Raw genomic sequence first — 24,622 nt, forward strand, 5'->3', positions numbered from 1 at the left:
TCATAATTTCAATTTGAAGTGTGATAAATTTCTTTGTTTATTCTTCCTGAGCTACAAGATATTGTACGTACAGGACCAGGATGTATTGCTTTATTTAATTTTCTGTTGCCCAAGTAGAAATATAATAACCTAAATAATGTTCTAATAATTTTGTACATAATCATCTGTTTTCTTGAATAGTTATATGATCTTTAAGAAGTGCAAAGTCTGCTTCAAAAGTTTATTCATATTTTAAAAAGTGCTTAGTGGGATCCCTCGTGAAAGAAAATTTTTAGGGTTTCATGGCCATTTCTTAACATATAGCCTGCAGCCTTGCTTCTCCTAATGTTCAGCCGAAAATCCGGAGGCGAAAACCAAGAAGTTATGCGTCAGGAATTGAATAAATGCTTCACGGAATTCTTGAAACGTGTAATTTGTCAATGTGAGCTATCGACAATTTTCTCCAACTTCATCATCAGGAGACATTTCAGTAGACTGTTATGTACTTCAGTTGGTCTAATTCTGAAGGCGTCAGGGAGTATGATACTTCCGTATGCTACCAATGCCACTAGATTTAATACTGATGTCTGTGACAGAAAATGCTGATGCTAATTTCGTTGGATGTTGGCTGTTTCATTTGAGATCTCTGTTGTATTTAGCACCCCACTAAGGGTTGTAGCCACAGTCTCGGTTAAAATTGTTGTTACACATTCTGAGTTCAACGGCTCCTCTGATGAAACATGTCGTTGGTAAATGCGTTTCATCAACCTCTCGGAACTCTATCATCAAATAAGTCGTTGAAACGAGAATGTATAGCAACAACATTAATTGAGACAGGGAATACACCATTCGTGATGCATGAAAACAGGCGCAATAGAAAAATCAGCTGAATCATCTAGCATCTGAGGAAATCATCGTGACTTCCAATGCACTTGTCATAGAAATCGAAATTATCTCTGGTAGCATGTGGAATTGTCAAGAATATGTGACGTCTCCATAACATAGATCGGCTGATGACGATGACGTGAGAAGTAGTCCAAAGTTCGTGAATAACAAATCTGACCTGGCAGGAACTCTATGAAACATTTATCAGAGAGCTAGAAACGCGGATTGATTTCACATACGTAATGCTAGGTATCTGTAGCTAGAAGACTATACCATCTTAACGTATTTTGCTTGGGAGCCACGAATAAAATTTAGCCAACAACAACGTTTAGTAAGTAAATATCGCAACTTTCATATAGATTACACAATGTAAGGAGCACACACCAGCAACAGAGCTGGTATAAATTTTAATTCATTACTTAGCTACATTATTATCGTATATGAAGATAAAACTCATTAGACCACAGGAACATCAACTGTATATTATTAATACTGTATATCATCTACAGGCCGGATTAACCCCATTTTACTCATTGTAACGGGGTTACGGGGTGAAGTCAGAGCTGACACACCAGTCGGGAACGACAGAGAAGAGACGGCTGTAAGAAGAGGTCTGAAAAACGCACGCAGACTGACCTCCCTCCAGGATGATAACGCAACAGCAGCGTCCCCTAGGTGAAGCAGACATAACCTTCACGCCTAGTTGGTAGCAAGCCTCTTCGATAGCAACTTCAACAATCAGCCACTTGGTTAACCAACACATCATATCCTCTATCATTATTGCTCTCTGTATGGCACAGACTTGTGATTGTCTGTTCTAAAGAAAACTGATTATTTTGTATGTTTGGAATGTGGAATGTAAGTCACTTTTATTTTCTGGCCAATCTCCACGTCCTGAGAATGCTACGTTACAAGGCTGCCAGCATTCGACATTACAACCTACTGTTTTCTAACGACATCCTGTGGCACTAGACAATATTTTATTAAAAACATATTTTTACATTTTAGGATATAAAAGGCGTTAATACTTCATAAATCTTATACAGATATGTAAAAACGTACAGAAACAAGAAAGACCCACCATGACGTCTATGATTAAACATTTGATCCCCACCCTAAATATCGGTTGGGTCTCTAAGCAAATAAAAATGTTTTAAGGAAAGCGATTATTGAAATATCACAGCACTTCAAACGTTCATGCCATTACATACGTGCATGTAAACAACTTGATAGAGAAGTAAAAAATAAAAGAACAAATTGTACTTCCACTCACTCACAAAAGAGCTCCGCAGATCCAATACGATATTCTTGAAACATTTCATTTCTAACGTTTACATTCACTATTGAATCTGTCACACATTTACCCGCGTTCCGTTCCTCTCAGTGCACAACAAAAAGCCATCTCAATATAATCCATTAATTTTTTAAATATTAAAATCATTTATTTACATTTTAGAACGGACATACAGCTATTAAGGCATACAAAGATTACAGACATAAGAAAACTATGCAGCCACACGTCAAGCTTTTACGTGTAACCCTCTTAAGGAGTCAGTACTATAAAAATATTCCATATGTCTGTGATAAAACATTTGAGCCTCACGCAACACATATGTGTGACCACTAAGCAAATAATTTTTTTAAAGAAATGTTACTGATGACATATTTATCATTTGTTCAGGCCATTACCTGCAACTACATTTCAACATTGGGGCATGCACAGGTTATACACTAGTAAAACAATTATGATTAGACGAACACTGAATTACCTTCAGAATGAACTGATAAATTCGAGTCATTGGAATGTTAAGAACATTCTAGATTAATATAGATTCATAAAAATAAAAAATAAAAACAGAAGGGAAAAAGACAGCTTTGGCACTCAAAACAACAGATAAATTTTAAGGGGGCTTTAAATACAGTATGATATTTTTGGAATACTTCATTATCGGCACTTACTTTCACGATGGAGATAGTCACATGAACAAGAAAAGGTATAAATGTGTTTCACATATTGATATGTGTCCCATTTGACTAGATGCATAACACAACCCTTTCGAATATCATTAGTATAATTCTGTGTCCGAGTATCATTGCTTCCTATTCCACAGTCGAAGATAGGCATCTTCCAATGGGTCCGGTGATCCGTCTGCTTAGGGTACAATATTTTGCTAACCGTTCTTTTCTTGCAGCACATAAAAATCCTTGGCATGCAAAAAGAGACTGATGCGACTTCATTTCCTTCTTTTGCCTTTTATGATTACATTGTGCAACAATGAAGACGTAAATCGAATGAAAATAGCCAGTTCGTATCAATTCTAATGTGCTGATCGTGAATATCAAAAGACAATTCAAAATTAGCTCTAGATTTCATGGTTTTTTTTTACGATGAGATAATTACATACGGATTTTTATGTTAAGTTTAACATCAAATATTACAATGGTTTCTCAGAGTCATAATAACTAGTAACAATGGATTATGTTACTGTCCCTTGTCCTACTTTGTGCAATACTTCGGACATAAACATTTTGAAAGCAATTTTAGTCATCCTTTTGTCTCCCTCCTCTTCAACTTTAGTGCTTTAATTAATGCATGTAACAATTTTTTCACATTTATTTCCAGATTAACTATCAGTTGTTCAGATTGACTGGTAAACAAAAACGCCTCGAGTTTGTATCAACAGTGCTGACACAATTTGCAATGTGTGTGGAGAAGTGACATTTGATTCACAGAACAGCAAATTACTCCATTGATTAAAAAGGCTTGCAGTTGTTATTTTGGGTCTAAATAGATGAACAAGGTACACCCTCGGCTCCACATGTGATCTGCAACACATGTGCCAGCAATCTCAGGAATTGGATGCATGGGAAAGCCCCTTTGCAGTGCCTACGACCTGGAGTGAGCAAAGTGACCTCGTCAGTGACACATACTTTTGTACAGTTCCTCCTGTCAAGAAGTGAATATCTAAGGAGAAGAAGGAGCGGGCAGTGATCCATCATAACACTCCATCTGCCACTCGGCCAATTCTACATGGGGAAGGATTGTCAGTACCTGAACCACTGACAAAATAAGAGATTGCTTCCGATGGGGATTCTGAATGACATGAACCATGTATATCACAAGATCCACAGTTTCTTCCAAAATGACATGAACCATGTATATCACAAGATCCACAGTTTCTTCCAAATATATCATCAATTGATGGTCCACAAAAATTGTCTCAAAATGAGTTAAGTGATCTCGTTAGAGATTTGGAGCTCCCTTAAGCTAAGGCTGAGATTTTAGCATCAAGACTGCAGCAGCGCAATTTTCTGGAAAGCAATGTAAATGCTTCATTCAACTGCAGAAGATATCAACAGTTCACTCCTTCTTTTATCATGCAAGATAGACTTGTGGCACGTATAGACATAAATTTTGTAATGAAGGCTCTTAGAATTAATTACAACTGTGGTGAGTGGAGACTGGTCGTGTGGTTCTAGGCGCTCCAGTCCGGAGCCGCGCTGCTACTACAGTCGCAGGTTCGAATCCTACCTCGGGTATGGGTGTGTGTGTTGTCCTTAGGTTAGTTAGGTTTCAGTAATTCTAAGTTCTAGGAGACTGATGACCACAGCAGTTGAGTCCCATAGTGCTCAGAGCCATTTGAACCATTTTTTGAGTGGAGACTTGTTATTGATTCGTCGAAGTTGAGCTTAAAAGCAGCACTTCTACATATTGCTAATGAGCTTCCTTCTATTCCCGTTGGGCATAGCTTGCATATGAAAGAGTCATATTAAAACATGAAAATTTTACTAGAAGCCATCAAGTATAATGAGTCTCAGTGACAGATTTGTGGTGACTTGAAAGTGGTTGCACTGCTTTTAGGTATGCAGTTAGAGGATACTTAATATTGCTGCTTTCTCTGTGAATGGAATAGGCGAGCTCGTGCATCTGGTCACAGTAAACATGAATGTCCCACCAGAAACTCTCTTCAACCAGGTATAAAGAACATTAAGAGTGAACCTCTAGTAGTCCCTAAAAAATTCTGCTCGCGCCCTTGCACATCAAGCTGGTTCTCATGAAAAACTTTGTTATGGGAATGAACAAGGAAGTTGACACATTTAAGTACTTAAGTAAAAAATTGCCTTACTTAAGTGATGTCAAAGTAATTGAGGGCACCTTTGTAGGCCCTCAGATTCGAGAGCTTTTGGGAGACCATATTTTTGATGGAATCATACTAGGTGATGAGAAGCATGCATGGGAATGTTTTAACGAATTCTGTTTACAGTTCTTAGGGAACAAACAAGCAATAAATTACAAGGAGATTTTAGATAACATGTTGTCATCTTATTAAAAACTTGGTTGCAACATGTCATTGAAAATGCAATTCTTACATACTCATCTGGAATCCTTCGCCAAAGATTGTGGTGCAGTGAGTGATGAACAGGGGGAGCGATATCATCAAGATATTTCCACAGTTGAGAGGAGGTATGCCGGAAAGTTGAGCCCTACTATTTTGGCAGATTCCTACTGGACTAAAATAAGGGATGTCTCCTAGTATATGTATAAATGTGAAGTCAAGCGAAAACGGCCATCTGCTGAATTTATCTCTGAACAAAATATGTAATTGTATAAACTGTACGTATGGACATTTCACATTTGTAATCATTTATATACATTTGTGACCAGTCAACGTATTTATTTTCTTTTGTCCTTTACATAGTTATGGTACCAAGCAGACATACAAAGTATTTTCATCCATGTAACATTGTCTTCATTTTTTCGTAATATTTTACTTTTGTACTTCTAGAATGGAACTGAAATTTATCAATGCACAACACATAACGTAATTCAAGTAATAATTAACTTAAGATTTGTTATGCTGAATCTTGGAACATGCATGTATATTTAGTTAGTGAGTTATTTATACAAAAATGTAAATTCTGTTTTTTTAAAAAGCTAGCTAAATATTTATGAAGGTGATGATTGTGTATCATTTTACACTGAAATGAACATTGCATTGTTATTGACAACAGTGTAATCCCGATTTCTCGTCTATGCTTCTTCGCTGCTTGGCGTGTCTTTTTGAACAATGTGCTGTAAAGGGTTTGTACCTGGCCAATGAATGTTCTGAAGACTCCCGCAATGTAGAAGAGGTTTTGGTACTGCGTCCATTTTTCAAGGATTTTTCCAGCGGGGTGCTTTAATATGTCATGAATTTGTGGACGCATATGTTGTCAATGTATTCAGAATAGCTAGTTTCACAATTTTTGAATTGTTCTTTACAGACACCAACGCTTGTTGCAATCACCACACGTCCTTCCACTTGCAGAGCTTCATTCTGATGTTCCTGTCGCCGTACACTGGCAGTGACGATGGTAGCAGCTTCACGTATTAAGTGGGAAGAGTTCTTCCTGTGCTTATTATTTCAGGAGAAGAATAATATCTTATGTTACGTGATTAATATAAGTTGCGACTCAAGGTGGATTTACATACAGCGAATGGAGAAGAAATGTTTTGCCAGCATAGCATACTGCAGTCGTTTTCCCTAATACACTTCAATAGTGTCAATATTTCGTTGCTAACTGTTATCAGCATCTGTAAAAATAAGTGCCAGAGGCTTCGATCTAAGCTTGGAGACACAAGTGACCGTTACTAATGGTACAGAAACCTGATATCTGTGAACCCCCTGGCGCCCATTTTAGCTTGGTACCCCAAGCGACGGCTTAACTGGCCCCGTCATTAAATGGTCGTGAGTAAAGTATTAAGTAATAAATAAATGACAGTAAGGAAATGAAAATTTGGACAAGACTGTGTACTACACTCCTGGAAATGGAAAAAAGAACACATTGACACCGGTGTGTCAGACCCACCATACTTGCTCCAGACACTGCGAGAGGGCTGTACAAGCAATGATCACACGCAAGGCACAGCGGACACACCAGGAACCGCGGTGTTGGCCGTCGAATGGCGCTACCTGCGCAGCATTTGTGCACCGCCGCCGTCAGTGTCAGCTAGTTTGCCGTGGCATACGGAGCTCCATCGCAGTCTTTAACACTGGTAGCATGCGGCGACAGCGTGGACGTTAACCGTATGTGCAGTTGACGAACTTTGAGCGAGGGCGTATAGTGGGCATGCGGGAGGCCGGGTGGACGTTCCGCCGAATTGCTCAACACGTGGGGCGTGAGGTCTCCACAGTACATCGATGCTGTCGCCAGTGGTCGGCGAAAGGTGCACGTGCCCGTCGACCTGGGACCGGACCGCAGCGACGCACGGATGCACGCCAAGACCGTAGGATCCTACGCAGTGCCGTAGGGGACTGCACCGCCACTTCCCAGCAAATTAGGGACACTGTTGCTCCTGGGGTATCGGCGAGGACCATTCGCAACCGTCTCCATGAAGCTGGGCTACGGTCCCGCACACCGTTAGGCCATCTTCCGCTCACGCCCCAACATCGTGCAGCCCGCCTCCAGTGGTGTCGCGACAGGCGCGAATGGAGGGACGAATGGAGACGTGTCGTCTTCAGCGATGAGAGTCGCTTCTGCCTTGGTGCCAATGATGGTCGTATGCGTGTTTGGCGCCGTGCAGGTGAGCGCCACAATCAGGACTGCATACGACCGAGGCACACAGGGCCAACACCCGGCATCATGGTGTGGGGAGCGATCTCCTACACTGGCCGTACACCTCTGGTGATCGTCGAGGAGACACTGAATAGTGCACGGTACATCCAAACCGTCATCGAACCCATCGTTCTACCATTCCTAGACCGGCAAGGGAACTTGCTGTTCCAACAGGACAATGCACGTCCGCATGTATCCCGTGCCACCCAACGTGCTCTAGAAGGTGTAAGTCAACTACCCTGGCCAGCAAGATCTCCGGATCTTTCCCCCATTGAGCATGTTTGGGACTGGATGAAGCGTCGTCTCACGCGGTCTGCACGTCCAGCACAAACGCTGGTCCAACCGAGGCGCCAGGTGGAAATGGCATGGCAAGCCGTTCCACAGGACTACATCCAGCATCTCTACGAATGTCTCCATGGGAGAATAGCAGCCTGCATTGCTGCGAAAGGTGGATATACACTGTACTAGTGCCGACATTGTGCATGCTCTGTTGCCTGTGTCTATGTGCCTGTGGTTCTGTCAGTGTGATCATGTGATGTATCTGACCCCAGGAATGTGTCAATAGAGTTTGCCCTTCCTGGGACAATGAATTCACGGTGTTCTTATGTCAATTTCCAGGAGTGTATTTTAGACATACAGAATCGGTTCCGATACTTTTTGAAAGGATATACCGCCCTTTGACTGTAAATTACTGTATTTTTCTTCCGTACAATCTATATTTCGGCAACACACTATTGTCAAGTACATTGTTCTCAGACCATTAACGTCATTTTGCTGTTTACTGTGCAGGAAGATAAGTGCACAGTTCTACACATTTACTTAACATTGATATAAGTGCAATAAAATTGACGTCTTGTAGGAATGCAGCACATTATACAAACATGTCATATCTGACAAAGTCAGCCGAAAGGAGGTAAACCCAAGACTAGCACATACGTTTTGCACATAAATCTAATAGTTACATATTAAAGACACGTGCTAGTCTTGTGTTTACCTACTTTCCGCTGACTTTATTGTTCACTTGCATTAATCAAACTGTGTTTGAGTATCACCAGTGTCGAAGTTATTACTGTCGGAAAGAAGACGGTTATTATATGCGTCTGACAATATATTTTCTCTATAGAGTTAGTAAAGCGTCTGATGAATAATTTATTGTCTTGACTTAATTGCCTGGAACGGAAAGTGGAAAATCCTTGAATTTTATTAGAAGCCGCTGAAATTTCCTTTGATGTCCAGACTTGATACAGAATTGACAATGTTGTACAATCAAGACAAAGGATTCTCATGCATTAGTTCTTATCAAAAGTACTTATTTCACTGTTTCCGTCAGAATATTGTTGCCGATTTTATCGACGTTTTAAAAGATTTCTGGTACTTGTCACTGCAAGCTCGCATATTAACTCCGTCACGTATAACGTTACTTAAACCGAAGAGTTCACAATGTATGCTGCTTGGACAAAGACATACAGTAAGATCATGACATAAGCAGTCTTAACAAATAGAATACTGCGAAAACGAGAAATTACATTTGCTCATAGTGACATAATTTCGGTTCGAATATATGGTAGTGTCTCTTTCACAAATTTAGTTAAAGAGTCCATTGTCTAAAGCTGACTTAAAATATCTCGAAAATTACTTTTGAGTAAAGCCTTAGTCATACACAAACGAGACAAAAATTGAGAGATTGAAGGTGCGAGCAAACGCACTCAATATATCTCGGATCTCTGGCTGCCACTTTCGACTCTAAAATTTTGTGTATGGAAAACGGACATCGAACTATTAATTCAACGCTGAATACCTTAGAAAACGAGACGTTTGTTATTGTAAACCTCTGTCACTGTTCCACGGCGAGAGCAGCTTTAATCAAAAACTTCTTTCTGAAGTTAGATTACTTGCGCCCTTTGCATTGAAACTTCGATCAAGTTCACTGACTGAAGCAATCTGCTCTTGAAGTACTCGCAACTTTCTAAATTAAAATACAGGACAAGGGATTTCGGTTAGACTGGCTCTCATCCACGTCACGGCCGCAGTTCTACAATCACAGTTAAAAGTGATTGTCTCTGGAGTAACTTCTGCCGCACTTAACGAATCACAAAAGTTGCGGACCACTCTTAGATGAAAACTTTTCTTTCCATTTTCAGGTTGAGAGAAATCAGATGGTCGGAGCCACTGTTGCTGAAAGATGCTCCAGAGTTCTCTTTCTCCTCATTCAGTCTTTTTCATCGTAATTTCTGGCGCTAGGACTCTATTATATATGAAAAGTAACAAAAGGAGGCTTTCTTGCTTGTTCGGAATAAACCAAACCGAGGATGCCTCGAGGATCATAAGTGGAAATCACTTAAATTAATGGTGTACATACTATGAGAACTATAAAAATTTAATGGACCTGTATTCCAACACACAGAGAGCGAAACGATGTCTTTTGTATGCACAATATGAACTGCCTTTCATTTAGTTGCAAAGACCTATCATACCTCTATGAACAAAATAAACAGTTCTTTCAATGAACACCTTCCACTAATTATTCCCCTTGGACTAAGTCTATGATATTGCAGCAGTGGTTGCTATCACAGCACAGGATCCATTGAAAAATCGTTTGTTTCCAAAGATGAGTGCAGAGTTCCTATGGATCATACGCAGAATATGTTTAAATCACAGTGCTTAATTAACTTATTATAGTTTTTTAATGACAGAACAACATTCACTGACCGTAGCTAACGTAGTCAAAGTACCAGAAGCCTAAATTAGAAACAGTTTTGAAAACAGTTCCTCTAAGTCACCAAGAGAGGGATCTGATACATTCACAACAGACAAAAAGCATTAAGCATTAAGAAATATAAAGTAAATGGATGTAGAAAACAAAAATGCTAATATAAGTGAGAAACTGATAACACAAATTACAAGAGCAAGACACGTTGAAATTTACCAATATTTTTGCAGTGTCAATATGTGATTTATAAATGAAATGAAAAATAGTGATAATAAACGTATTGTATAACATTATAGACCATGGTTGAGAAAATTAGAAAAGAACTGTGAGTAGAAGAAAATTATGTCTCAAGAACCATTTGCTTTCCACTTTATGCTAACTTTTCATGCATAGCGTATCAACTCACTGGCTGATTTCTTCTATAACTTATACAAAAATAAAATGTATTCGATCTCAAGGTGTTTCCGCAACGGAAAGAATTACAGATATTAAGTCGACGGTAATTACGTGATGTGTACTGTTTCCCTACTTTCTTATTCGATCCTAGCATAACTATGGTAGAGAATTAACATTTTAAGGGAAAGGAAATTTTGCAACAGCTCAGTTAGCACAGAGCTCTAGGACATATTTTAGATGCTTCTGTCACTTCTGAGTAATGTGTGCTTTTAATTTGTTTCCAGGTCATCTAAATTCCCAATGTACTACTTTAGATATAGGCAAATCATTGACAAACATTTTGTAGTGAGTATGGCACCACACGTTTTTGATTGAATCTGCAAAATTATTACTGAAAGAAAAAGGAAAACTAAGAAGTATACAAGGATGTTTTCTTAGTGTGATGCCCTTTTTTCATGAGAGTTCTGTGGCCTACAATATGGTGGATATATTTTCTATCTGAAACGATTTTTAATCACATTTATCTGTTCACATTCCTACACAAAATTGTACTGACTTCTATTACGTTTCATAAACGATATGCAAGACCGTTTTTCATCCTAAAATCAGTAAAATTCACACATTTGTGAATGGTCTTAGATGGCTGTATACATGACTTTCCACTGCAATTATCATTTTTGTGCTTTTTAAATCCCAATACATTAGGGTACACAAAAGGAAATTTTATTTAACGCATCTCATAGGTATGGAAATCCTGGAGTATCAGTTTGATAGCGTTCGGTCAAGGTAACACTTTCCATTTCCATCAGCGTCTTCAAAGACGTAAGGAGCTACACCTCCGTGACAGGGTAATCATAATAACTCGTTTTATTGGTTATCATGGAGTACGCTCTTCGCCTGTTTATCGTATTTGCTTGTAAAGTCTGAGTTGAAATGTGAAGGTCGACTTGTAGCTGTTGTTCATGATGTCTCAGCTTTGTTGATGAGTATATGTAGGAAATCACAGTGTAGCGTCGTTTCTTAATGACGCGGACACTGCAGTTGTCAACATTTTTGAATAAATCCACTCCCCCCCCCCTCCCCCTCCCCCGTATGTAGACTGGTGTCCGAACCTTGAGGACACAAGTGACACTCTATGTGTCCTACCAAGTAAAGTAGCTAAATGGAACTTGGAAAGCATAGAAAGGACCGCTACAGTATATTGCAGAAGATAACTTAACTTCCTAGTGAGGAGAACACAAATGACAGAGACAGTAATATCAAAGCGATTCATGATGATCTCCTGAACATTACAAACGACATGCGACTTAATACGGTGTATAACCATGCACGCAAATGCATGCGCTGCAACGTTCTGCCGTGATAACCGTATTGTTGGCAACGGATTCTTGTGGTACGGTGTAGACCAGCACGGTCGGCGGCTGCTGGGTGGTTGCTGGTGCGTGTGGACGTGGTACAGTACGTCTTCCCACAGCATCCCAGAAGTCCTCAGTGGGAAAACCGGCAGGCCTTTCCGTTAGGAGAATATCTTCTCGTTCCTGGAGCTCCTCCAACTGCGGTATTTGATGCGGTCGAACATCTTCATTCGTGAAAATGAAGTCGAAGCTGAATGCACATCCGAAAAGACGTATATGCGAAAGGAGTGCAGTGTAACAATAACGTTGATTGGTGAGAGAGTGTACCGTGATCAAAAATTTGGAGATCATTAAGCCCATTCAACATTATGTCTCCCTATGCCATAACACCGGGATGACCCATAGTATTTGGATGAGCAGTAGTGGCAGCACTAAGTGCATCACGAACATTTAAGAACTCAGTAGGTATTAAATGATTAATACTGTATCATATCGACCGTATTCTGTAAAAAATTACGTAAGAGCGAAAGTGAGTTTACGGCAAGAAAGAAAGAATGAATTGATTGTTGGTGTTAATAACGATCATCTTCCTTTACCTCCTCTGCATTACGGCCGATAACGTGTCACTGAGCACATTTGTTCTGTGCATGGCTGGCTCTGAGCACTATGGGACTTAACATCTTAGGTCATCTGTCCCATAGAATTTAGAACTACTTAAACCTAACTAACTTAAGAACATGACACACATCCATGCCCGTGGCAGCATTCGAACGTGCGACCGTAGCAAACCTGCGGTTCCGGACTGAAGCGCCTAGAACCGCTCGGCAACAGCGGCCGGCTGTCCTGTGCATGTAGTACACGTGAGGCGCCTAGTTGTTTCCACTGCACTGTGTGGAATACGAAAGTTCTGTTGTAGTTCACTTTCGTGCTGTCTTCAAGTTGATGTTCCCAGCGCAGAAAATAGCACGCAGGTCGTGGGTTCTGTATCTTGAGGCTGAAACTGACTTTTAGCGAGGTTCTATTCTGAAATAATGTATCACTTCTTTGGGATGCCACTCGCGTATTTTAATATAGCCACAAGAGAAGGCTATATGATCTTAATATAACACCTTCTGATACAGCAAAGTACATGATCAAACACAATGTTTACGAAAATGTATCTTTACACTATTTGTGACACGTGTCTGTGCCTCTTGACTGCAGGAGTGAATCTTTTAATAGTGAATACTGGCAAACACATCCTGCCACAGACAACGTGACTGTACATCTCGACTGCCTAATCCAGGGTGACGAACAGCCAGAAACACTTCGCGCGCCATACCGGAAAAGGCGTGACCCGAACGCTTCCGAAGTGCTTCGTCTGCAATTTAGTCAATCTTTTGTTTTTGATTTAAAATTTTTTTAATAATTGTAAAATGACTGATTGATAGTCAGCTGTTGACAGTTGTTATTAAAAAGTTAAGTCAATCCAATGAGTAATTTAACTAATAATAAAAACTATACTTTAACGTTCTGACGCCCTTGCTCCGAACAGAGCAGGCAATCACAGAGCAGTAGCATTACGCAGGCGGTCTTTCTCGCGGGATTTGTACCGAATCAAACTTCTGTTACTGGTACCTCACACCACATATCGTCATCTATATACTTCTTGCATCTCCACTGCCCTGCGAACAGCTTCTTGGAGCGTAATATGATGGCTGACTAAGCCACAAATATTACAAGTTACAACAGAGACATCCGGTGGCAGGCAAGAGTGTCATTATTTTGAAGCAAAACACGACCGAAAGGTGTTGGAAAGCAGAGCCAGGTGGGTGTCGTAAAGCAACAGCTCGCGCTGCAATATGCTAGTGGAAGCCTTTCCTCGCATTCCACCTTGGAGGTGTTAAGAGTACATGCCTTAATTAAGCCCTAAGCGAACATAGTATTCAGCTTATAAGTACACAGCTGTTAGTGTACTAAGATATTCTCGTCTCAACATCAGCCTACACCACCAGCCTGTGACACTTGGAGTGCAGTACTGGGTCCGCTGTCGTGATGGTTGCAGCTTCAGACATCTATGGCAGTGGGTTTTAAGTGAAGCCATACTCAAGCCCGCTCTCAACTGCACGCCTCCAACAAGCTGCTCCTGATGTAATGTATATTGACCCACATTGACTGCTACCACCAGGAAGCACTACAGCACACTCGTTACTAGAGGATTGGTTATTCTTCGTGTTTCGGTGTTCCTGTTATACAAATCAACAAAACGATTGTCGCACTAGACTAAAATGGGACCGCTATATCTATTAAAAATCATTTTATTTGTAATGGGAAGCAAACCAATGCTTTTCGTCGATATGGGGTCACGGGGTGAGCGGACTCCAGATTTTCACTATATTGCAAATACCTCCCGAAAAATGAGAGAAAAAGCACTCGATACATATTAGGAGGGACACTCTGTAAGTATATATTAATACGATTATCGGTGAAAATGCAAAGTAGCACTAGTTGGTTCAATGGATTTCACAGTATGTAGGATGCAACCAAGGCTCATCTAATTCTATGGCGCAAAGATCTAAGTATGTTGCTGTGTGCTTTTCTTCTGACTGATTTGATGCTGCCCAATACAAATTCTTCTCCTGTTCCGACTTATTCATCTCACTGTTGCACTTGCACCCCATTCCCTCAATTACATGTCTTCCCCTAAAATTCTCGCCGTCTATAGTTCTCTCTAATAGCTTTCTACAGTAGGTATCCGCTCATGTCTTAACACATGTCCTGTCATCATTTTCCATCTGCCTGTCAGTATTACCCATAAGTTCCTTTACTGGTCGATTCTGCGGAGATCCTCCCCATCACTTACGAGCTCACCTTAAATACCCATGTAGGCTCTAAAATAGATGAAATCATAACTGAAGGTAACTTATAGACTCATATGTTGGACTTGCAGTAGTGTTAAAATTGCAGGATGTCTGTCACGTAACTATAGCCCTTCGTGCATTTATTTGTGTTGACAGTGCTGTGTACCTTGGTCACACAGCAGTGACTGTGGGCGGCGTGACTGGACCGTCGGAAAGACCACGACAGACAATAGGCATTATTACAACTCTCAAAAGTCATTGCTTCTTGCTCGGCTTCGTACGGATGTCAAACAAATACCGAAGCAGCATTCACGGCAAAGCAACTATATTTTATATTGTGGACGACAGGAATGAAAACAATACGGTGGAAAGGAACGTGAAAGAAAACTAATGCAAAATTTCATTCCCTAATCTTTGAGATTAAACAGCTACAACACTTTTTCTTACTTATGTTCTCAATTATATCTTGTCCTCTAGTACCACCGATGTTATATCCTGTCGTGTTGACAAGGTTTGTTGTCAACCTGTCCCTTCTATAGTTTGCAATGAAACATATTCATTTCGTGGACCGTCCTGCTGAAAAACATCTCATTTATTATTTTATCAGTTTAGTTAATTCTCTATGTCATTCTGTAACACTTATCTCAATTTTTGTTGTTCTATCAATCCCCGGCTTTCCTCCTCTCCGTGACTCACTTCCATACTGCTATGTACTACAGACATATTTCATGGAAATTTATTTCTTACGTTAATAGCTTTTTCATGATAGTATAATTCTTTTAGTGAGGAACGCTCCCTTTAATCCTAATACTCTGCTTCCAATAGCCTCCTTCGTAATTTTGTTATACGTTATTCTGCTTGCATGATAGAACAATTCATTCATCTAGTACGCGGTCCTCACTTACGAAAAAAATTTGTGGCTAACTGTCAGTGCATATTCCGTACTCAGTAAACTATTCATAACTCAAAATATAGCCCATATTTTTCAGCACTTTCGAAGGGGATAGGTGTGTCATCTGCTTATCTTATCATTGCTACCGTATTACTGTCAAGGATCACAATTTTGTCATTTCTTACATTGCTTCTTTGGTATTGAGAGAAAATAGTAGTGGAGATCGACAGTGATATTGCCGTACGCCATTTTAAATCTCGGAACTTCTCTTTAAGCAATCATTCCTTGTACCATATATCAATATTTCTGCTGATCCAGCACACCTTCCCCTGCTTTCCACTACCTGACGCTTTTTGTATGCCGTCTAAGCCAATGTAAGTTTTATTAAGTCTTGCTTCTGCTGTCAAGCGCGACATCAGAACTGCTGCTCTGGGGCCTTTGCCTTTCCTAAAGCCGTATTGTTCGTCATCTAAAGGTCTTTAATTTTCTTTTCTATTCCTCTGCGGATGCTTCAGCTCAACAACTTCAATATTTGATTTGCTCTGTCACGCTGTTGGTACAATAGCTCTCGTATTTATCGGATACCTCCGGCACTGGTTGTGTGAGAGTCTTCTCAAAATTCGGCCGCACGACTCCAGTCTTATAGATTTCGCACAGTCACTGAAATCGTAGTCTAATGACCATTTTCCCAGTTGATTTTATAAATTACAATTGGATGCTATCGTTTCCTTTTTTGCCTTGTTCTCCAAAAACCTTCCAAAGCTCTGTAAAATTTTGTCTGCAATATCGCCTTTCCATGACCACCAAATCAACATTCATTATTTTCTATCATGTTAGCAGATACTTCCACCCCTTGATACAAGTCCTCCTCTCCACTGATCCACTCTATCCTCTGCGTTTAGCAATAGAAGTCGTCTTGCACTACTGCTATTGAGATGCCTGTATGTAAATTCTCTGGAAGTTATGGTTGAGTTTTATGTAGCCTGGAAATTCTACCCGTGCAGGCATTTTACTGTCAGCGCGACCACACTGGTTCCGTCGTCCTGTATACCAGAGGCCCGTCGTCCCCCATTTACCAGTCCCGAAACAGCGCCGACCGCCTTAGGAGAAATAATGTTTTGTGACGACACGAAAGTGGAATTTAAGTACTCTGAGCCATCAGATGGTATCAGACTATCAGCTGCAGACAGACATTTGTATAACCAATGGGAAGAGAATATTTTAGATATCGAGATATGAACACTCATTTAGTTAAGAAGGTTGTAGTGTAGAACTGGCATAGGCTGAATGACTGAAAGTGCGTGTGATGGCGACGAAATCCAGAGCAGATACAAGAGAGTGGACACATGCACTGAGTAGACAAAATTCGTGGGATAGCGATATGCACATATACAGTCAGCGGCAGTATCGTGTACAAGCGGTATATGAGGGCAGTGCATTGGCGGAGCTGACACGTGGACTCAGATGATTCATGAGGAAAGGTTCCCGACGTGATAGTGGCCTCATAACAGAAATTAACAACCTCGAACAGGGAATGTTTGTTAGAGCTAGTCGCAAGGGACATTCAGTTTCGGAAATCATTATGGAATTTAATATTACGAGATCGACAGTGTCAAGAGAGTGCCGTGAATATCAAATTTCAGGCATTACCTCTGACCACAGAAAATGCAGTGACCGACGGGATTCATCTAAGAAACGAGTGCAGCGGCGTTTGCGTAGAGTTGGCAGTGCTAATAGACAAGCAGAACTGCATGAAATTACCACAGGAATCAACGTGTGACATACGACGAACGTATTTGTTAGGATAGTACGGTGACATTTAGGGTTAACTGGCTATGGCAGAAGAGGACCGAAGAGAGTGCTTTTGCTAACAGCAGGATGTCGCCTGAAACGCCTCTCCTAGGCTCGCGGTCCTGTTGGCTGGACGCTGGACAAATGGAAAATCGTGGCCTGGACAGATGAATTCCGATTGCAGTTGGTAAGGTCTGATAGTAGGCTTCGAATGTGGCGCAGACCCCCCGAAGCCATGGATCCAAGTTGCCAACAACGCAGTGTGCAAGCTGACGATGCCTCCATAATGGTGTAGCCTGTGGTTACGTGAAATGGGATGGATCCTCTAGATGTTCGGCTACTTGCTGCCATTCATTTATTTCACGTTCGCAAACAACTACGTAACTTTTGTGGATAACAATGCGTCATGTCACCAGTTTGTAGAAGATTCTGGACAGTTCGAGTAAATGTTTGTCCACCCGGATGGCCCGACATGAATCCCATCAAACATTATGCGACACAACAGATAGGGCGATTTGTGCACAGAATCCTACACTGGCAACAATTTTCCTATTATGGACAGCTACAGAGGCAGGATGACTCAATACTTCTGCATCACACATCAAATGAATTTCTGAGGTCATTCCACGCCGAGCTGCTGTGCTGCACTGGGACGAAGGAGATCCAAGACGATATTAGGAGGTATCTCGTGACTTTTCTCATCTACGCGCAGAGCGGTCCTGGAGAGGTCGCGAAGTATTCGCATACATCTACACGAAGAAAATCCAGTCTGGTGAAAACAAAACATTATAATGGGTGATGATTTTAGGGTGAATCTTCTGCAGTATAGGTTAGTGGTCGACAGCTCTTTAATTTTTAGCTTCATCTGTAATCATTCCTTTGAAGTAACGTAATCATAGCTATGTTGTGCATGCATTTGCTGAATAACTTTGCGAGGTTTTTTATTACTTTTCCTGAATTTGTTGTCATTTCTTTTCTGACACATCTACTAAAACTTTCTCTTTTTAGTGCATCTAATGCCTTCTTATCATCTTGAGCTATTTTCAGCACACCATTAATCTGTCATTAATACACCTTTCTGCAGATGAGAACTCTGAGGCACGTTTGTGTTGGTCGACCCGAGGATAGCAATTTTGAACCCTATCAATGAAAGAGATTTTAACCCCGTCATTAGGCACTATGGAGTCGAGAACGGGTATGTTCTAATCATTAGGTATTACGCCAGTTCCGTATCGCTAATTCCCAAACCCTACGCAGTGTCTCGTACAGTGAGGACACGTGGCACTTCTGACCGTGATCGGTGCGTCGATAGGGGAAATTTTGCTTGAGTCGCGTTGGGCACCGTTCATGAGGATTCGGCTTCAAGGTTTCTTTTCTTTTATTGTCACAAGCTATTGAAAGAACGCATCACAGTCACCTACAGATGATAGTTATTCGTAAGCCACCTAAAATTCAATTTATCAAGTAGAGAAAGAGTTGAGCCGCATTGGAGGCCACATTAGTTAATGAGAACAATTATTAATCATATATTTCTGGTAGATCTTTGTATGTTGGTTTTATGTCATCGTTCATGTGTCGTGTTCCTTCCTATTCCTGTTTATGTTACTGTCAATACAAGAAGTGTATCGGAAATCATCTGCTGGTGCTTGAGTCCCTCTTCGAAGGTCATTCCAGTATAGAGGCTGATTCTGGCAAGAAAGAAATCAGCAACCAACCACTATTGATAATGGAATTTTTGAGAACGTTTCTCTTCTCGTGGAGGACAGCGGTACATTTTTTTGTTATTTAAAAATGCACATTCACAGTGCAAGTAAATTCTTTTTTCTAGGAGGTCATCTGTTTCGGCGTGTTCTAGACCATCTTGAGACCACCATGATTCTACAGACGGTGGCGCTAAACGGAGCAGGGGCTACGACTCCATGGACAAACCGTACCGGTAACCTACCATTAAAAAAATAAAGAAGTTTCTTGCGGCTGTGACTGCGCATGTGCGTTTTTAACTACTGATAATGTTATTTATTTACATAAATAGTGCCACTACCGCTTTCCAACCGTCAGGTCCATATTCAAACAGGTGATCACCTCTAGATACTCATTTCCTGTTGTTGAAATTAATGTTTGGATTTTAATTCCCCGTTTGTGGGGAAAGTTTCTTTGGGTGGTTGTGAAATTATTTATCAGATGTCTGCATGGGAACACTGCTATGATTATATTACTTCGCAAGAATGAATGCAGATGAAGCTGAAACTTAGAGAACTGTCGGCCTCTAAGAACGACATGCTTAAACTTAACTACCCCTAATAACGACTGAACACAATGAAAAATCGGATGAGTTATAGTAGTCAGAGTTTACTTATGCGGAGTTGTCGTCGTAAGTAACCTACAATTACAAGGCTGTGCTGTTGCAGTTAAAGTTCAGACGTAGGCTACTGCAGTAACTGAAGCGTAAATATTTGTTTACATAATGTTTAATCCTTATTAGGCATAGCTATGTTTAAACAGGCCGTCTCTAACATCGTTTTACGCAGTAGGATTCCACCATCCTAAGGAACATTCACTGCAAGGAAGAATAAAGAACAAAAAAATAATGTAAACATAAATAAATGTGTATCTAGATGTGAAATGTAGATACACCTGTCTGTTAGAAACCGGTATCGACTCTATTTGTGTAAATAAACTGCTTTATCAACAGTGGTTGGTTTTCTTCTTTACGAGAATCACCAGATATTCTATACACGCACACACAGCCTCAAAATGTCAGTTTTCGACAAAATAGCGTCATTACAATATCTTTGTCAACTTGAAATCGTGCTGTGTTACATGGTGCAGATTTCTTCTTATGCTAGAGTTTCATAAAATTTTACGTATCTTGCAGTGTACCTGACGTCCTAATGTTTCCTGGAGGCTTTAAATTCCCAACTAGCGTAGCACTACAAGAATGGGGCACGTCTGCGGGAGCGCATGTGTGTGTGTGTGTGTGTGTGTGTGTGTGTGTGTGTGTGTGCGTGCGTTGGGGAGCTGCTCGCAGCGTATGCTCATAGCGCTGGTAGCGAGGCTGTCTCATTTATTGGCGCTTCGCTAACTCCACCGCAGCAGAGCAGCTCGCGAACTTCACAAGGCGTTCAATTCTCGGCGCCCCGCGAGCTACGGCCGTATACTGCGTCGACAGAACCGCAAACACGGACTGCGAATTTAGCTCTGCGGCGACTTGCAGTAATTCCGGCAAAGAACGTTCCCGTGAATCTAACCGGCAGACGCAAATGGAGCTGCGTTCAGCAGACGCCGGACCGATGCCGAAATTGTGTGAGCTGGAGGAGGGGTTTTGTAGTAAGGTTGCACGATAGCGCTTCATTTTATTCTTTCACTCATATTACGTGCGACGCGCCTTACATACGTGTTAAAAACATTTGCAGAGAAGACTTGCGAGACTTCGTCAGTTGCCTATTTTTAGTGATTTCGTTTTGCTCATCAGATTCTTAGGAAATTAGATTTAGAATTGCTACCCATAGTTCACAAGTGACCAAACTGAACGAAAGTCCAAGGCTAGACTGAGAATTTGTTTAGTCTTACTTAACAACATTATTCACATCACTATTCGTATTGGAAAATTTAAGCGTTCTGAGGCTGTAGAAGACGTTGCCTTGGCACACACAAAGGTCATGTCGATATAAACTCTTATAGAAAGCATGACCTCTTGAGGCTGCTTGTCGATTGGTATTGTTATTGCAAGGCTTGTATTGTAGTCCTCATTGATTCGGAGCAGTTGTGTATCTTTCTTTGTGCGACACATTCGTCGTGTATTTCTGTCATAAATTTTAAAATTTCCTCGCTTTGTCACTGAAATTATGTGTGTGCCGTTACGTTCTCGGAGATATGGTTGATTAGACATTATCGTACGTTTGATGGTAGCACACACGGTTAGTAACATTTCACTGAAAGGTCGGTGATCAGCCTCTAGAACGAGACACTATTAAAAGGTTTTTATGGAGTGTGGTCTCCGGTTTCTGTAAATAGCTTCAGTGTAATAATTGTCTACTCTTGGTAATCTCTTTGTGGGAAAATGCAAAAGGCCAATTTTGCCAAATATATCACTCGCTTCGCTTAACTCCCTTACAAACCAATAGAGGACAATGATCACGTCTAAGCAACCGCGAAATTTGTGGTAGTAATTGCCCACAGATAGGTACGAAGGGAACACAATATGAATCAAAATGCTGTAGAGACCGCTCGTACAGGAAGAATGCGGAAATAGTTGAGACAGAGAAAAGCCAAGCAACAAATGGGTAGTTTTTAAAGGTTGTGTACAGCCAGTACGAGACCGCAACAGAAATTCTGTACATGTTCTGGTAGAAGATACTCTTCCAGCGCTTCCTAAGACTCTGCTGTGATTCCCCTTATTTAATTCCGAATTGCATAATATTTCGAAGCTACAAAATTGGCTACAAGTCTTTTCTGTGTCACTAACTTCATTGCTCCCCTTTCTGTCTAAACACAAAGTACTCGATTCATTTTCTTATGGTTTTTATCTAACACTCATTGCATACCATCTCTTCTAGCGCTAGTAAGAATTAAAGTGAAACAACGAATGAGGCCCTGACGGAATACTTGTCGGATTCTATACAGCGTCTTCTGATGAGTCAGTTGTCATTTTAATCATGATACTCCGCAAATCCGTCGACCAAAGCACTTCACTGTGTGGTTGCAAGAAAGTGTGGATCACCGTTCTTTACGAAAACGTAAGCAGAAGTGATCCAAAAAGCTACAATTCATCCCCAGCAGAAACCTCGTGCATGTTTTGAGGCCAGACATAATGAATATCTGGAGCGGAATGAGCTCCCCTAAGCCAACCAGAATTGGTTTCAGAAACAATGATAATGCGAACCCAAATTATGCTTATCTCAAATGACATCCTGAAAGCAATTGGTTAGGTTAACCAGACAGATGTAAAATTTCTTGACCTGAAAATTATTTGACTCGCAATCATGCCAACATTTTTTGTGCAGAGGTACCATTTCGTGAGTTATCGAACATAACTTGTGACTGGATTGTGGATATCTCGGTATGAAGGGTGCTGCATATTATCTTCGAAGGAGAATCCTCGTCAGATAAAAAAAAAGTAACTCCAGTCATCCCACAGCTTACTCTATTATGAACTATGCTATTCATGTTGTATATTAAAAACTTGACAGACAACATTAAAATAGCCCCAGACTTTTTGCAGATGATGCAGTTTTCTGCATACGTGTACTATATTAAAAAGCTGAACAGTATATAGTCAGACCTTCGTAAGATTTAAAACTGGTACAATGACTGGCAAAGTGTTTTAAATATTCAGAGATATAAAACACTGCACTTTTCAAAATGCAAAAAATGGTATTCTGCGACAGCAGCAGCATTGACTCAGAACGGGAATCAGTCGACAAATACAACACTGGTGTAACTGTCTTTGGAAATATTAAATGAAATGATCACTTGGACTAAGTCGAAGATAAGGCAGGAGGTGGAATACGGTTCATTGGCGAACTCAGTCGATCTACAAAGAAGACTGGTTACAGACCACTTAGGCCTACAATTTTAGAATATATAATATGCAGAAGTAGACTGAAACATCAGCTTGCCCATTCTGTTTGACTCAATCGTATTATTTGACTGTACAAGGGCCAATCTGAAAATGTGACAGAACATACTTCCCGTAGAAATGATGAGCCAGTCAAAATATTCGCGTACCATGCAATCCACGGTTACGACATACGGTTTTCGAAAGACTTGACCAGTCATATGCAAGACTTATTAGATATTTAAAATAGTAAACTGAAATCAGTCAAGTTGAGTACTAGAGATAAGGTCAGTTCTGATGTGTTACCAATGTTTTCTACGGATAAGGTTGTTGTAACTGATAATTCGAACGTTTTTAAAACACAACTTTTATATACGTGAGTCTACATGGAAATGACTGAAAAAAAACGAAAAGTCTCAATCACAAAGCCCGTAAGAATTTCCTACTAGAGACAACAAAAGATAACTTCTAAGTTTCCAACAAGAGTCCGTTGTATAACACACATACACTTAATTCCAAGTCCTATTCCGATGGAGAAGACGTAGTGTTCCGTGGAGACGTCCTTGAGGCCGGTATTCGGCTTGAACTGACGTCCGGTGCTGGTTCTAGCCTTTAAATAGTGTTGACCAGCCAATCCTATGTTGATGCTGTAATACTTACTACAGGCCATCTCGAACTCCCTCTGCAGGAAGTAGTAAGCGCAATGTCTGTTTCCAAATCAACCAACGTTTATCATTGCTTACGCCTTTGGAAATAGGTACCCTCGGTCCTCTGTCGTGTTAGATGTGTTGCCGATCGGCAAGGGCTACCTTGGCGACGGCGTAACACCCATCCCCGCTTGGGAGAGCTGGCGTGTCACGAGCGACCGCGGGGGAAAGAGCACCAATGTGGCCCGGTGATGTAGGCCGATCGGCAGCTAAGTCGTAATGAAGGAGGCGGTGGAAAACGGCCGCCGGTGAGTAGGGCACCGTCTTCCGCGCGATGCGGAGAGAACGTCGAACCAGTGGCGGTTGTGAGGCGACTGCGGGCTGCTCGAGCGGCATGGGAACGCTCTTGTCGTCCAACCGTGGCGGCGCCGAAGAGGGGCCAGGAAGTGGATCCCGGTGAAGGACCCAGGGTTGCCCCAGGGCCGGAGGAGACGGCGGCGACGCGGGGCTAGCAGCCGGTGGCTGTTGGCCATTTCCTGGAAGATCCCCCACTAATGGAGGACAGGGCCACATAGGCCTCACGGAAGGCGCCGGCAACGGGAGAGAGAGAGCTGCCGGAGTTTGGGGCTGAAGGTGGTAGGAGAAACGAGGACGCAGTTGGTTGGGGTGACGCGAAACCACCCTGTTGTGCAGGCAGCGTCGAACAGTTGTCGACCACGGGGCCCGAGAACGACCCCCGGCAGCCGGCGGGGCCGGGATGCGAATCCGCGTGCCCACACCGTGGAGCCAGAAGAATATCTGAAAGCGCTGGGCCGGGTGTGAGGTGCCACCCACGGCAGGAGGAGATGGAGCAGTGTCCTCGGTTGGCGACCTAGGAGCAGTTCGGCAAGACTCTTGTCACCCACCGGCGTGGTCCTGAGAAATAACGTAAGAGCATCTTCTGGAGAATGGTCCTCTGTGTACTTCTGCATCT

This window comes from Schistocerca gregaria, chromosome 4 (genome assembly GCF_023897955.1).
Source record: "Schistocerca gregaria isolate iqSchGreg1 chromosome 4, iqSchGreg1.2, whole genome shotgun sequence".
Lineage (NCBI taxonomy): Eukaryota > Metazoa > Arthropoda > Insecta > Orthoptera > Acrididae > Schistocerca > Schistocerca gregaria.